The sequence below is a fragment of the Trifolium pratense genome, linkage group LG5 (genome assembly GCF_020283565.1).
Source record: "Trifolium pratense cultivar HEN17-A07 linkage group LG5, ARS_RC_1.1, whole genome shotgun sequence".
Lineage (NCBI taxonomy): Eukaryota > Viridiplantae > Streptophyta > Magnoliopsida > Fabales > Fabaceae > Trifolium > Trifolium pratense.
In genome coordinates, this window is record NC_060063.1 from 25,568,243 (window position 1) to 25,582,083 (window position 13,841).

General features: G+C 34.3%; 1 long non-coding RNA gene across 1 annotated transcript; it reads right to left on the reverse strand.

The window, feature by feature from the left end:
- Window positions 1-9,163: 9,163 nt before the first annotated feature.
- On the reverse strand, window positions 9,164-10,100 carry LOC123885167. Its single transcript, XR_006801093.1, has 2 exons — window positions 9,936-10,100; window positions 9,164-9,416 (listed from the first exon to the last, which is right to left on the reverse strand). It is a non-coding gene; the product is annotated as an uncharacterized LOC123885167 (long non-coding RNA).
- Window positions 10,101-13,841: the final 3,741 nt, after the last annotated feature.

Here is a 13,841-nt window from a genome sequence, read left to right on the forward strand (position 1 = left end):
GTGTGAGTGGAGAAGATTTTGGGCATGTGAATGAATGTGTTCATAAGATTCAACATGTCAATATCACAATATCAACCCTGTTAGAGAGCTATAACTAAAGTCATGAAAAAGGAAATTAATTAAAGATAACAAGACATTAAAGATAAATAAAATAAAACATTTCAATTCATTTGGTGATTTCTCATAGTGTCTGGTTCCTTTTGAATTTGTTTTATTTGAGGATATTTTTTATTTTACAGAAAGCTTATTTGAGTTTATGAAAATAATTTATGTAAATAAGTAAACTTTTGTGTTGATTCATAAGTTTTTACTGACAAATAAGTTAACACATAAAAATTTATTTATTTTTATAAACTGTTTCGCATAAACTCAAAAATAAGTGAATCCATATTTATATATATAGAGTAATACTAATGGATAATTATAAATGGGCCTAAGGCCACAAATAAACCCAACTAAAGAACAACCAACTAAAAATAAAAAGACCAACTAATATAAATATTACTTCATTCGGTCCTTAATATAAGAAAAATTTTATTTTTTAGATTCATTGAGAATATGATGTATCTAATCCATATTATTGACTAGATACATTAGATTTTCAATGAATCTAAAAAGTAAAATTTCTCTTATATTGATCACAGGAGGAAATATTCTAACTTAACTTCCTAACTTATTTAATATAAATTTCTCCTCTATCAAACCCCCTAACAAACTTTTTATGTTTGGGAAAAACTTTTAGGTATGTCACAGCTAGATCTTATGTAGTAGTTACGGCATACATAATGCAAAGTTGTTGGATCTGAATCTATGATTCAACTTAACTTCTGCACAATTATATGGTTGATTATTTTGATAGATGATTGTTTACCACAGACTATACACGGAAACTCCAACTACCACCCATGAGCTTTTACTTTTAAGGGACCACATCGATTATCATTAGTATTTTGAGTGATGTTTGTTCATGTGTTGATTTACACACTAGATTAATTTACAATCTTATCCACTATAGGATCTAAAGGTAATTGCAAAAGAAGAATATATTACTACGTAGTAATATAAAAGAGGTAACAGGATAATAGGTACTTAACCCCCACTCGAATCCTTCAACAACAAAAAAAAATCACTTGAAGATAAGTACAAATAGTACTACATCCAATTATTACAAGAAAAATCTAATGCGTTAATAGTCTCTATTCCCACCAAAATGGCATTACCTAACTATATAATCGAAAGGGTAAACACATCATTCGTAAAATAAGCATGGTAACTTAACTTTTTTTTTTATAAAAATAATTTTCAAGAAACTAATAGTATCTTTAGGTTAGCCTACTCTTCTAAACAATGATAAATTGAAATACTCGTAATGTTCATTAGGATGATGAGACTTTGATGAACAAGAGACATGCATGATAATTCTTAGTTTCCCCAATTTTATCATGTAAGTATATTAAACAATATATAATTTAAGTTATGTAAACAATATATAATTTAATTTATGTAAGAATGGTTAAATTAATAAAAAAATTAAATTAAATTAAATTAATAGAATTTTTTTTTTGAATAAGTTTGAAAGCAAACAAGTGAAATTTTTGAAATGAATGTTTTGAACAAAATTACAAAAAAAGAAAAAGAAAAAAAAAGAAGACTACTAGAGACTCAATGGCAAATGCTAAATAGTGTCTCAGGGACACTAGTTAAAAATTCAAATGTAGAAAGTTCATCTTAAATATTGCGTAGTCAACACATGAAAAGTCTACATTTTGATTTTTTTTCAATGCATAACTTCTCTTTTATTTCCTCTTTTAGTTCCTTAACTAGTGCCCGAGGGCACTAGTTAGAGCATCCACAATTGAGCTTCCCAAATTTGAGTACTTAACTGAGTCTCACGTGTACACATCACTTATTTATTATTTTTTAATAATAGTACCTAATAAGTACTCAATCCCTCCAACTCAGCACCTCTTAAAAAATTCTAAATCGGTCCCACTAATAACTTTATATCTCATCAATAATACTACATCTTTATAAGTAGATCCCACAAAAATTTATTATAATGAGGAGAGAGACGACACATATTTGAGAAGCAATACCTATTAGGTACTCAATGAGTTTTGCTCCAATGGTAGTACCTATATAAGTACCTAATAGGTACTACTATTGGAGATGGTCTTAGCATGACCCTTAATAAAAATGTCCTCGTTCTCAATACAAGGATGATTAATCTCAAGCATACGTCGACTACTCTAGGAAATGGCTGACCTTAAAAGATATGAGCAACCATATTCATTTGTGTCGCCTAACAAATTTCACCTAAAAGTAAGAATTTAAAGAGAATCTGGTAACAAAAACCTATAAAATTAAGGTGCTAAGGACAATAATCAACTAAGATTTAGGAGTCGCTTTTAAATTCAAATACCACTTGCTTCATTCACATGTTGCTAGCCATTTAATTTGCTGCAAGTAACGCAACCGCTTCACCTTTTTATAGTTGAGATTCTCGCATATATTTCCAACGGGAGAAGTTATTATACATAAGTGTAATCCTTATGCATGGTACATAAGTCAATAACATCCATTAGATTGAGCATCCACATGTAATAATCCTAGCCAATCTCAACTCACACACTCACACCTAATCTCACACCCCCCAAATTTCTCACGTACCCCCCAAATTACTCGGCACCCCCAAATTTCTCGTGCACCCCCCCAAATTTCTCATGCACCCCCCAATTTCTCGCGCACCCCCAAATTTCTAGTGCACCCCCCAAAATTTTTCACGCACCCCCAGATGACTTGTGCGCCCAATTTTTTTTTAACCCCCCATATTTCAAGCCTAAACCATTTTGCTGTGGGAATGGTTTCAAAAATATACACTCCAAAACCATTAAGTGCATAAGATGTTTTGAAGTACAACCTATAATTAGAATCATAATTGTTTTTTTTGGGTACAATTATAATCATTATTTAAAACCAGTTAAATGGTTTCAGATAGTTATACACTAAAACCATTTGTATTGTAAAATGGTTTTATGTGTGTTTTTATGGTTTCAAAAATTCTGGAAACCATTATGTTGGTTAAATAGTTTCAGATAGTTATACACTGAAACCATTTGTATTGTAAAATGGTTTTATGTGTGTTTTTATGGTTTTAAAAATTCTGGAAACCATTATGTTGGTTAAATGGTTTCAGATAGTTATACACTGAAACCATTTGTATTGTAAAATGGTTTTATGTGTGTTTATATGGTTTTAAAAATTCTGGAAACCATTATGTTGGTTAAATGGTTTCAAATCACAATTATTGTTTGTATTCTAATTATAGGGTTGTACTCTAAAACCATCTTATACACTTAATGGTTTTGGAGTGCATATCTCTGAAACCATTCCCACAACAAAATGGTTTAGGCTAGAAATGTGGAGGGGACCAAAAAAATAAAATTGGGGGGCAAAAGTAATATTGGGGGTGTGCGAGAAATTTGGGGGTGCATGAGAAATTTGGGGGTGCACAAGTAATTTGGGGGGTGCATGAGAAATTTGGGGGTGTGCTAGTAATTTGGGGGGTGCACAAGTAATTTGGGGGGTGCACTAAGTAACTTATGCATGGTGCATAAGGATAGCTTATGTATAATAACCAATCCCATTTCCAACTTGTGTTCTAAATTCTAATGCAGGAGGCCAAAGAGGTTATACCCTCTTCATAAAAACCTGCATCCATCTTATATTTAATCCATCCATGAATATGTCTCTCCGCCCGCGAACCGACTACGGGTAGGTAGAGGCGTCTTTCATGCATGTATCACATGGCTATGGCATAGGGGCTTACAAAATCAGGTTTTTCTAATTAATTCTCTCATAAATTTAGGGTATATGCCCCATGTCGATGTGGCATAATGTGACACCAATGAAATTCATCCATATGTATTTAAGTCAAACATAATTAATTTTTTTTACCACAGTAATTTTGACTACTTTTATTTTTAAATTAATTATATTTTAGGTATTATATTCTATGAATTTACATTTTGATCCTAATTGCTTCTAATTTGTTCGCAAGAGAGCTAGCACTTTATAAAGAGCATCTTCCTCTTCAATTTTCCTCATAGTTTTATTCTTATACACAAAATCATCACATCCATATAGATATAGATAAGGCTCAGGGTCAGCGTCATCGTCAATCGTCATACACGGGGAAGTCACTCAACTTAAAATTACTAGAGCTGTCAAAACGGGCAGCCCGGCTCATTTAGGGCCGGCCCGGTCGGGCTTCGAGCTTCGTCGGGCCGGGCTAAAAAGCCCGGATAAAAAACGGACTACTAAAATTAGTGTCCGAGCCCGGTCTGGTACGGGTTGTTGGGCTTTCGGGCCGGCCTGGTTTATTTTTTTATTTTTTATTTTACTTTTAGTGTAATAGGATTAATAATTCTCGCATGTCTTATTTTTACTCACCCGCTACTTATATAATATATATATATATATATATATTTATATAATAATTCTCGCGCGCCGTATTTTTACTCATCCGCTACTTATATTATATATATGAATATAATAATAATTCTCGTGCGCCGTATTTTTACTCATCCACTATCTACGAGTTTCTCGCGCGCTTTATTTTTACTCATCCGCTACCTACGACTTTCTCGCGCCCTATTTTTACGCATCCGCTACTTACAAGTTTCTCATGCGTCGTATTTTTACTCATCCACTACCTACGACTTTCTCGCGCGCCCTATTTTTAGTCATCCGCTACTTATGAGTTTCTTGCGCGCCCTATTTTTACAAATCCGCTACGTACGAGTTTCTCGCACGCCCTATTTTTATTCATCCACTACGTACGAGTTTCTCGCACGTCCTATATTTACTCATCCGCTACCTACGAGTTTCTTGGGTGCCCTATTTTTATTCATCCGCTACTTAAGTAGCGAACGGTGTTTTATTTCAAATCATCAAAAACAAATTATTTATATTTTTTTTATTATACTTTTTTCGGGCTTACGGGCCGCCCTCGGCCCATTCGGGCTAGCCCATATTTTAATCGGGCTTTATCGGACCGGGCTAAAAAGCCCGGAAATAATTCGGGCAAGGATTTTCAAGGCCTGAGCCCGGGAAAAAACCGGGCTTGGCGGGCCGGCCCATTCGGGCTAGCCCATTTTGACAGCTCTAAAAATTACCATCGAAAATCGATATCGGATCAAAATCATAATAAGGTGGTTTGGGTTCCTGTTCCTGTTCCGATCTCAATCCCGCTTCCGATTTCAGCCGTTTCGGTTCTGGTTCCGGTTTCAGGTCTGATTTCTTCCGCGCGACTCCGTTACCCGATTCCATCGACATACTGCAATACGGAATCTGCCCAAAGCCATACTTAATTTTATTCAATCATTCAAGCTAGCACAAAACATATATTCGTTCAACAATTCATATTATTCAATCATTCAACAATTATTCGATCACACAAACAGCAGGAAAAAGAAATACTCTAGATCCCTAAATCAAACACATTAACACAACTTTAACAATTTAAATAGCAATTACAAATCAGCCAATTAAATTAAATCAATTGACAAAGAGTGATTAAAGAGAATAAAAAATAAAGTCAATGTTACCTAGACGAACCCGATTCTTGAACAAACGTAGCCGATGATGGAGAAGTGATTCCACAGCCTAAGGAAGAGGTGAATCAGCGTTTTAAGGTTGAAGGAAGGGCAAGAAGAAGCGGCAATTGCAGAAGAGGAGAAACGGCGACGGCCACGACAATTGCATTAGAGAAGAAACGACGACGGCGAAGAAGAAGTGTTTTGTTGAAGGAAGGATCACAAGTAAACAACGGTGAACGTCGAATGGAGATGCGAAACAGCAAACTTAGTGAAATTACTTTTGGCATCGAAAGCGAACGGAAAACGTCGATTGGAGAATCTAAACAACGGTGAACGGAGAATGGAGATGCAATTACTAATTTCTGGATAGAACTTGTAGGCGTGATGCCGCCGTCATTTTTTTTTTTATAAGCGGCGTGATGTCTTTTTTTAGAATCATGATTAGAAGTTACAAACATTTTCTAAACTTGTTTGTAATCAATTAGGACATTAAAAATGAGGTTTTTATCATTTATTTATGTGTAGTGTGAATTGAGTCATGACCAGAGTCACTAGTTTCATGACCAGAGTCATAACAGTTGAAAAATTCAGTTTTTAGTGCATTTGCAGGTGCATGACTCGAGTCATAATTTTGGAGGAGATCCGGACTCGAGTCATGGCTAGAAAAACATTTTTCCTGCACTTCCAAGGCTGCATGACTCGATTCACAGGGCCTGTGACTCGAGTCATGACAGTTCAATTGTGGTTTCTGCACTTTTTCTTTATTAAAACATGTCTAAAATATACTCATTTAATCCTAATTCATCATACTTATAGAAACAACTTCCAATCATGATTTTAACATAACAATGAGCTTGGGGTAAGATGAAGCTCATCATACACATTCTTACATAAATTAAATTATTGTCTCTTGTTCATCAAAGTCATCATCCTAATGAACATTACGATTCCAATTCTAAATTTAAAAGAGTAGACTAACCTAAAGGAACTCGCCTTATACAACAAAAAGAGAGCTTGAACTTGCTATAAGTCTCCGACTCGACTTTTCATCAAGCTCTCGTTTTCTGCTACATATCCAACTTATCTTCTCAACACCTTTGAGCTTGGGAATTTAGGAAAATCTCATACATGCAAGAACATAAATGAAGGACTTGAGTAAGTTGAGAATTGAGTTTTAGGGTTGCACTGAAAAGAGGGGAAAAGGAAGGAAAATTGAAATATCTACTTTAATTCTCTAACACCCAGGAGTTTTTCAATTGATTGAAATATTGAATCCTTCACATGAAATCTTGAATTTGAAAGGATTTGTGTTTCGTAAATGAATAAGGGTTTCAACCAAGAGGATAAGAGGAGCAAGATGGTAGCTTAAACAGTTCCTTTGGTGTGCTAGAAGTGAGTTTAATGGAGGAAAGTAACAAGCATGTGCCATAGGTGAAAAAAGATCAACACACCTTTATTCACATAAAATTTAACGAAAAACGTAAATTGCAAAGTGAAACAAACCATCTTGAGCCTTAGGGGAAGAAATCACGGCTGCCATTCTCTTTTTGCCGGAAAAAAAAATATGAAAATTTGGATTAAGAAAAGTGACGACAAAAAGCAGAGAGAAGAGTAGCCGCGCAGCTGTGATGAGAAGGAAAAATTTGGGAGAAAATGAAATAAGCAAACCCTAGTTTTTGTTGTAACATTTAAATAGTAAAACAACAAAAACTAGGGTTTTCTTATTTCATTGTCTCCCAAATTCTTCATTCTCATCACAGCTGCACGACTACTCTTCTCTCTGCTTTCTCTCGTCACTTTTCTTACTCCAAATTTTCATTTTTTTTCCACCAAAAAGGGAATGGCAGCCGTGATTTCTTCACCTATGGCTCAAGATGGTTTATTTCACTTTGCAATTTATGTTTTTCCGTTATATTTTATCTGAATAAAGGATTAGTATGTGATGGAGTGTGAGGAAGAATGTTGAAGGTATATGGGTGGTGGTGGTGTTACACGACAAAGAAAGAAGGAACGGAGAAAGAGTTTATGCAATGTCTTGCTTTTTTCTCATAATATTTATATATAATAGATTAGAATATAAAATATTCTTTATATTAATTATTAGTATTTTCTATATTTAATTAGGGAGTAATCAGTCAATTTAGTCCCTAAACTATCACTCTCTCACCAACTTAGTCCCTAAACTATTAAAACCAACTAAAAGGTCCCTAAACTATATTCACATCCTTCAATTTAGGCCAAAATCAACGGATGTTAAACTGTGCAATCTTTTGTCTCACTCCTTGTAATATGGGTTTTTTGTTTTTTGAGAATCTATTGTTGATATGTGTTTCTGTTTGTTCCTTGAGAAAGTGGGGATAATAGTACTACTTCCACCAATTTTACAGATGTACAATTGTATTGTTACTAGATCTAATGACATAGTACCAATGTTTTAAAACCGGACCGACCAGTTGAACCGTGAAATGGGGTTTAATATGGTTCGGCCTGACTATTAAAATTGTTGGTCTTCAAAATCGCTAAAAAATTGCATCAACCAGGACGAACTAGACTGAACTAGTCTAATCGTCAAACTAGGACCAGTTTCCTGAAATCGTCAAGTCTATAAATTGCAGCCCAGTTTTTTTTGTTGTTAGATTTCTTCACTTTCTTTTTAGATCTAATCAGTAAATGTCCTCTATAAACTTCGATTATTAAAGTCTTTGAAGGTTTTGTCTTTGAGTATGAAGAAGAAATGAGTAAACCAATATATGTAAGCAAGCAAAAAAAAAAAAAGCAGAGAGGGAGAGAAAATGAGGGAGGAAGAAGGACAATGTAGAAAAATGTTAATAGATGAAAGAGATGAAGGACGGCGTATTAAGAAGAGAGGGAGGGCGGCCGGTTGTGTGTTGTTGTGGATATCTATATAAGTTGCATTATTATTTAGTATCTTTTATATTTAGGGTTAGTTAGTGTAAATGGGCTTGGGCCTAATAGACTTGTATTTTTTTTGTTTTTTTGTTTACTCAAATGTGAATTTGGTGTAGAAATGTGTTTTTTGTTCTATTGAAATATGAATTTGATGTTGAGATGTGCATTATATATATATATATATATATATATATATATATATATATATATATATATATATATATATATATATATATATATATTTAGTATCCGGTTTAATCGATTCATTAACGGTCGAATCGGTTGAACCATGACGCTGAAGTTATACCGATTCGACTTTCGGTCTGGTTTTTAAAACATTGCAAAGTGACTGACCCCTAGAAAGTGTTCAAGTTTATCCTTGAGTAATAATATTTATAGATTCGTCTCCACAGGGATCGTCGTGGTGTCTAGTATTAATTTAGGAAAATAAAATAAAAGTAAAATATTGCATTCACTTTGATAAATTGATAAAAATAGATTGAATAAGTTGTGGGAAATAAAGATGAAACAAAATGGTTAGGCGCTTATTGTAACACCCTTTAATTTTCCCTTGATTTTATTTGCGAAGAATTCAATTTAGTTTATTCTATTAAAGGTGTCACACCTACTTTTGAATCGAATACTTAATTAAATAAGGATTAAGCAGCAGAAATAAAATTAAAACCAATAAACATAAGTTCTAAAATTTGAAATCAAAAATTAAAGAGAGCAATGGAATCATTCCCAAAAAAACCAATTGACACTGTTTAAGTCATTTCGAAGAAATACTAATGGAATATATATGTGAATTCCCCAAGACATCCTATCAGAGCGACTCAATTATTGAAACAGCAAGGGACAAGCTCCCCGAACTCGGTAACTATGACTCATCACCTATCTGAAAATCTACGGTTGCACACCGTAGGGCCAAACTAGAAAAAAAAAAAAAAAAAGCAACAAGGGTCAGTAATACAATCACAAAGAATATCCAACACAAATGAGCACAATTATAAAAAAAAATAAGTCAACAATATCAACATCCATTCCAATTTTACATCATGTAGAATCAACACCAATTCCAGTTTTATATCATGGAGGATCACCACCAATTCCAGTAATATACTACTACTTCTTAGTTTTCAGACCCAATTGGGTTCACTCAAAAATATGTTTCCTAACTCAAGTTATGCCCAATTTAATCCAACTACATCATAATCTCCTTATGCAGAAAATTACCCTAACTTCTCTCTTTCTTTCATAATATTGTATATCACACGAATCCAATCAACATAGCAGAGCACAAGAATTCACACTTTAACAAAACATGAACAACAACAACACATGTAGAAACGGAAGAAAGGGAAGAAACAATCAACTCATACTATCAAAAATTTAGAAACTTAGATGAAAGATTAAACCTCTTACCTCATTTCCTCATAGCAAAATTACTCTCCTAAGGTTGATTACTTTTGTTCTTGATTCTCCTCTCCCTTCTCTTTCTCCCTCGCGCTTCCTCTCTCTCTCTAAGGTCACTAATTTCTTATTTTTCTGATTTTGGTAAAGTGGGCAATTCTAACATTATGCCTATTTATAGAAGACAACTAGGTCGGTCATTTTTCTCCCAAGTCAGATAATAAAAATCTGTTTTTATTTTTATTTGTTTCTCTACTGTTTTACTAACTCATACCCCTTTTCATGCACCATTTAGTATTTGCACCCCATGCTCCATTTTTTTTATTCTCATTTTAATTTTAATTCACCAACATCATTGTACTCATTTATTTTCCCAATGATTAATTATTTAACACATTAAAATAATTAAATAACTACACAACAATCAGCACAAACAATTTCTAATAATTAAAAAAAAATATTAATCAATTATTTCTAAAAGTTGGGGCGTTACACTTATATACCTGGTAATATGGCGTTATATACCAAACCAACTATAGATGCTTACTACAAAAGGACAACTGCAAAAAGGTGTTGGCTAGATTAATTCAACATTACTCTCACACAAACTGAAAATAAATGGAAGATGACAACTCTTACACTAAGATTATCATTGGTTGACAACTTATTATGCATCAATCTCCAAGCTAAGATCTAAGAGAAACTTAGAGGGAGGAATGACAACTTATTTGTGTGTGATTTCGTCGTCTAAGTGTGATATATAGTGTTTGATTTATCATCTTATTGTGGTGTTTGTTTGGTTCGTATTGAAAGATCGACTTCAATCAATTAAAAATTCAATCAATGGTGTCAACGTTGCAGATCAAGAGACATGAATATTTCAATCATTTTGATTTTATCATATTATTTCACTACAATAAAACTGTTTTGGAGTGTCGGCCCGAAGCAGACGCTAAATGCCAAAAAACGGATGCTACAAGGTTTTTAGCGTCTACTTAGAGTATGTGTCGTAGCGGACAATTAAATGCTCGAAGATAGACATATGCATCCAGCATACGCTATTTAGTGTTCGTCTTATTAGAAGCTAAGTCGAAGCTACAATCACACGTATACGATAGACGCTAGTAGCTTTGATTTTTGTGTAACGTCATTATGCATCATTTGATTTTTTTCAAAATTGCAAATAAAGTCTGCTGAGCGGATGCTAAATATAGCATTTGCCTTGTCTTGAAGCTAATTACTTGACTTGTGATTAATAGCGATGGGCAAACCAATGCTAATGTTATTTTTTTAAAAATAATAATAATTTAATTTGCAGTAAACTCTCTCTCAACCACAAATAGATCCATAAAATCAGTAGTCATACAAAGTAACAAACAAACTAAACTTAGTGTGAATTTTAAGAATCCCAAAAGATTGACAAATCATTATGTCATACAACAATAACACTAAAATATACAAGCCAAATGTATGCCTAACAAATCAGAAATAAAGTCTACACCAAAAAAATTATCAAAACCAAACATAATGAGAAAGAAAAAGAGAACGGCGTACATAAAGTTTCTCGTGATAACGACGTTTGTACAATGTTGATTACAAGTTGTATTTCTTTTGATTATGTGTGTTTATTAGAAAAATATCAACAAAAAAACTTAAATTTGATAAAATTCATTGATTTATTAAAAACCATTCAAAAATAAATTGGTGTACTTGTAAAAAAATGTCTCTAAACTGATTGAACCATTTGCAATGTTCAATATTGTGTTGATGTGGATCAAAGCTAGAAGACTTCGGTGATGAAGTTCACCGTACGAAGGTTCTGGCACGATGGAGAAAGCTCCAACGTACGACTCGATCTTTGACGGCGACGAAGGTACATGCAACAAACACTACTAGAAAAAAGACATTTGGTTAAATGATTTCACTACTGTTTTTGATATAACTGATGTGAAACACAATTGGGCAAGAGATTTCACTACTGCTTTTCGTATACCGGAAGTGAAAAATCCAACACGGTGGCAGTCTTGTAATTATCGTGAAAACCCCTCAAACCCTTCATTCTTATCTTCACTCACGAAACCCTTCATTCTCTCTCTTCACTCACGAAAATCTTCATTATCTCTCTATCTTCACTCTCACAACTCACAAGCCTTCATTCTCAAAACCCTAATCGAATCCCTCTCACTCTCACAAAAATCATTCTTGAACCCTAATTTGTAAGCTTATTCTCGAATCCCTCTCACTCTCATGAAGCCTCTAGAACCCTAATTTGTAAGAAGAAGAAGAAGAAGAAGAAGAAGAAGGAGAAGAAGAAGAAGAAGAAGAAGAAGAAGAAGAAGAAGCATGCTTTGTTCGCGTGAGAAGAAGAAACAGAAAAGTATTCATTGAAATTTTCACAGATTCTTCATTTTGTATTTCGATTTTCATCTTTTCTATCGTTTTTCTATCCTCTCATTTTCAATTTTCAACTTTTTCCTTTCGAAGTAAACAGGGTATATGGAGAGATCTAATAGTATGGCGAAAGTGAAACGAAGCTTAGATTGTAATGGTTCTAGGGTGTGATTTTTATTTTTGAAAAGTTTTTATTTTTTTGAGATTTTGGATGTGTAAACTGCAAATTTTTTATTTTTTGTTATCTGGGTTGTTGCCTATGTCGGAAAAGAGAGGATTTTTGTTTGTTGATGGATAATTTTCGCAAGTGAACGAAATACCACGTAGTAATAAAAATATCGATCCACAGGGATTGTGTGATTAAACGAGTCTAATAGTGTTCATAAACATTATGCAAAAAATACACATAAATTGGGGGTTTGTTTGGGTGATTAATTGGTAGAAAAACGTGCTTTGTAATAAGTGGAAAAGCGAGGTAGAATCATCGGAATCACCTAGTCTATAGCTAAATCACATGCAATCTACCATAACATAGGAATCTACTCAAGTGTTCACAACTAGATCGACAAATTAGTGAATCGCAATCTCTTGTCAAAATCCACTCTATTCGTTGTCGATACTCCCCCGATCTCTCGGGCGGAAGCTACCTACAACGAATGATATGAAAGCGCGTCAATCGTTCGCTACACTCTATGTCTCAATCTCTCGACCGGAAACACTCGAGTGCTCAATGCAATTCAGTTCAGAAATTAAATCAATACTCTCGCACGTGACTTAACTCGAAATCATTACAACACTAATGAAGGATTATAAAGCATTAAGAATCGAATTGCATTAAATCAACACTATGAACAGAGTAGATTCTTACATATAGCAGATTACAAATAATTCACCTACATCCTAGACTATCCTAGATCCTACCTCCAAAAGAAGCTTAGCTCCTCATGTTGCTTTGTTCGCGTCCTCGCTTCAACTTCATGGCTTGAGAATCCATGCTATTGAGGTGCTCGGAGCTATCCTATGGAGTCCTTGATCTGGATCTTGATGCTTCCAAAATCAGAGAATAGATGAATATTGCAGAATTTTCCAACTTTAACAGAAAAATGCAGAATCCTTATATAATGAACGCAACCACGCCGCGTGCCAGATCTATCACGCCGCGCGTGGTTGCACTTTCTTCAACGACGCCGCGCGTGTAACGGCATCACGCGGCGCGTGATCAAGTCAGAGAGCAATCCAATTCCTGAACAAAGCTTCACGCCGCGCGTGGTCAGGTATCACGCCGCGCGTGATCAAAGTGAAAACTTGGCTCCCTGTGATCTCCATCACGCGGCGCGTGATGGGCTACGCCCCCAGCGTAGTGAAAATCAGCAATTCCCTGCAATTTTTCCTGTTTTCTTGCAAAACAAGTAATCAAGCTTATGATTAGATTTCTCTTACATTTATTGCTTAAAACCTACTAAAATGCATTTAATGTTGCTGAAATAGGCATGGATTAGAGAGTGTGACGATCCGTCATCATTTGTT